We start from the raw sequence: 3,429 nt of genomic DNA, 5'->3' as shown, positions 1-3,429 counted from the left end.
ATATAAATAAACATTAACTTCAGATACCAGTCAACAATCGCAAAGTTTGTGTCAAATAAAAACATTTTCTTTTTATATAAAATAACTTGAAAAGTGTGTCAGGGTTTTGGTGTCAAAAAAATAAATTTCTTATTTTTGGTAAGGTTGCATTATACTTGCCAGCGATCTCCAGGAGTTCGCTCCAAATACATTATATATTAATAAACATTAACTTCAGATACCAGATACCAGTCAACAATCGCAGGCAGTTTGTGTCAAATTAAAACATTTTCTTTTTATATAAAATAACTTGAAAAATGTGTCAGGGGTTTGGAGTCAAAAAAATACATTTCATATTTTTGCTAAGGTTGCATTATACTTGCCAGCGATCTCCAGGAGTTCGCGTCAAATACATTATATATTAATAAACATTAACTTCAGATACCAGTCAACAATCGCAGGCAGTTTGTGTCAAATTAAAACATTTTCTTTTTATATAAAATAACTTGAAGATGTGTCAGGGCTTTGGTGTCAAAAACATAAATTTCATATTTTTGGTAAGGTTGCATTATACTTGCCAGCGATCTCCAGGAGTTCGCGTCAAATACATTATATATTAATAAACATTAACTTCAGATACCAGTCAACAATCGCAAGCAGTTTGTGTCAAATAAAAACATTTTCTTTTTATATAAAATAACTTGAATATGTGTCAGGGCTTTGGTTGTCAAAAAATTATAATTAAAACATTAACTTCAGATACCAGTCAACAATCGCAAGCAGTTTTGTCAAATAAAAACATTTTCTTTTTATATAAAATAACTTGAAAAATGTCAGGGCTTTGGTGTCAAAAAAATATAAATTTCATATTTTTGGTAAGGTTGCATTATACTTGCCAGCGATCTCCAGGAGTTCGCTCCAAATACATTATATATTAATAAACATTAACTTCAGATACCAGTCAACAATCGCAAGCAGTTTGTGTCAAATAAAAACATTTTCTTTTTATATAAAATAACTTGAAAAGTGTGTCAGGGTTTTGGTGTCAAAAAATAAATTTCAAAAAAATTTTTTTTTTGGTAAGGTTGCATTATACTTGCCAGCGATCTCCAGGAGTTCGCTCAAATACATTATATATTAATAAACATTAACTTCAGATACCAGTCAACAATCGCAAGCAGTTTGTGTCAAATAAAAACATTTTCTTTTTATATAAAATAACTTGAAAAATGTGTCAGGGTTTTGGTGTCAAAAAATAAATTTCTTATTTTTGGTAAGGTTGCATTATACTTGCCAGCGATCTCCAGGAGTTCGCGTCAAATACATTATATATTAATAAACATTAACTTCAGATACCAGTCAACAATCGCAGCAGTTTTGTGTCAAATAAAAAATTTTCTTTTTTCTTTTTATATAAAATAACTTGAAAATGTGTCAGGGGGTTTGGTGTCAAAAAAATAAATTTCATATTTTTGGTAAGGTTGCATTATACTTGCCAGCGATCTCCAGGAGTTCGCTCCAAATACATTATATATTAATAAACATTAACTTCAGATACCAGTCAACAATCGCAGGCAGTTTGTGTCAAATTAAAACATTTTCTTTTTATATAAAATAACTTGAAAATGTGTCAGGGTTTTGGTGTCAAAAAAATAAATTTCAATTTTTGGTAAAATTTTGGTTGCATTATAATTGCCAGCAAGGAGTTCAAATCAAATAAAACATTTTATATTTTAATAAAAAATTAAGGGGTTTGGATTAAACATTATACTTGCCAGCGATCTCCAGGAGTTCAAATACATTATATATTAATAAACATTAACTTCAGATACCAGTCAACAATCGCAAGGTTTGTGTCAAATAAAAACATTTTCTTTTTATATAAAATAACTTGAAAATGTGTGTCAGGGTTTTGGTGTCAAAAAAATTTTCATATTTTTGCTAAGGTTGCATTATACTTGCCAGCGATCTCCAGGAGTTCGCGTCAAATACATTATATATTAATAAACATTAACTTCAGATACCAGTCAACAATCGCAAGCAGTTTGTGTCAAATAAAAACATTTTCTTTTTATATAAAATAACTTGAAAATGTGTCAGGGCTTTGGTGTCAAAAAATAAATTTCTTATTTTTGGTAAGGTTGCATTATACTTGCCAGCGATCTCCAGGAGTTCGCTCCAAATACATTATATATTAATAAACATTAACTTCAGATACCAGTCAACAATCGCAGGCAGTTTGTGTCAAATTAAAACATTTTCTTTTTATATAAAATAACTTGAAAAATGTGTCAGGGGTTTGGTGTCAAAAAAATACATTTCATATTTTTGGTAAGGTTGCATTATACTTGCCAGCGATCTCCAGGAGTTTTTCTTTTTATAAAAATCAAAAACATTATATATTAATAAACATTATACTTCAGATACCAGGAGTTCAACAAATATATTATATATTAATAAACATTAACTTCAGATACCAGTCAACAATCAAAGTTTGTGTCAAATTTTTTTTTTTTTTATAAAAATAACTTGAAAATGTGTATAAAATAAGTCAGGGTTTTGGTGTCAAAAAAATAAATTTCTTATTTTTGGTAAGGTTGCATTATACTTGCCAGCGATCTCCAGGAGTTCGCTCCAAATACATTATATATTAATAAACATTAACTTCAGATACCAGTCAACAATCGCAGGCAGTTTGTGTCAAATTAAAACATTTTCTTTTTATATAAAATAACTTGAAAAATGTGTCAGGGGTTTGGAGTCAAAAAAATACATTTCATATTTTTTCTAAGGTTGCATTATACTTGCCAGCGATCTCCAGGAGTTCGCGTCAAATACATTATATATTAATAAACATTAACTTCAGATACCAGTCAATAATCGCATACCAGTTTTGTTTCAAATAAAAACATTTTCTTTTTATATAAAATAACTTGAATATGTGTTTTGGTGTCAAAAAATAAATTTCATATTTTTTCAGGTAAGGTGTGTCAAATAAAAACATTTTCTTTTTATGTAAAATAACTTGAATATGTGTCAGGGCTTTGGTGTCAAAAACATAAATTTCATATTTTTGGTAAGGTTGCATTATACTTGCCAGCGATCTCCAGGAGTTCGCTCCAAATACATTATATATTAATAAACATTAACTTCAGATACCAGTCAACAATCGCAGGCAGTTTGTGTCAAATTAAAACATTTTCTTTTTATATAAAATAACTTGAAAAATGTGTCAGGGGTTTGGAGTCAAAAAAATACATTTCATATTTTTGGTAAGGTTGCATTATACTTGCCAGCGATCTCCAGGAGTTCGCTTGCCAGCGATCTCCAGGAGTTACATTATATATTATTAAACATTAACTTCAGATACCAGTCAACAATCGCAAGCAGTTTGTGTCAAATAAAAACATTTTCTTTTTATATAAAATAACTTGAATATGTGTCAGGGCT

The 3,429-nt window shown here is 29.1% G+C and overlaps 1 long non-coding RNA gene across 1 annotated transcript; it reads left to right on the top strand.

Annotated features, from left to right (window-relative positions):
- Positions 1-227: 227 nt before the first annotated feature.
- LOC127159124 (uncharacterized) lies at positions 228-3,422 on the top strand. Its single transcript, XR_007826362.1, has 3 exons — positions 228-578; positions 1,771-1,828; positions 3,367-3,422. It is a non-coding gene; the product is annotated as an uncharacterized LOC127159124 (long non-coding RNA).
- Positions 3,423-3,429: the final 7 nt, after the last annotated feature.

This window comes from Labeo rohita, unplaced genomic scaffold (assembly GCF_022985175.1).
Source record: "Labeo rohita strain BAU-BD-2019 unplaced genomic scaffold, IGBB_LRoh.1.0 scaffold_1923, whole genome shotgun sequence".
In the NCBI taxonomy this organism is placed as follows: Eukaryota; Metazoa; Chordata; class Actinopteri; order Cypriniformes; family Cyprinidae; genus Labeo; species Labeo rohita.
Note: the sequence above shows the minus strand (reverse complement) of the source record. Positions and strands in the feature narration are given on the sequence as shown.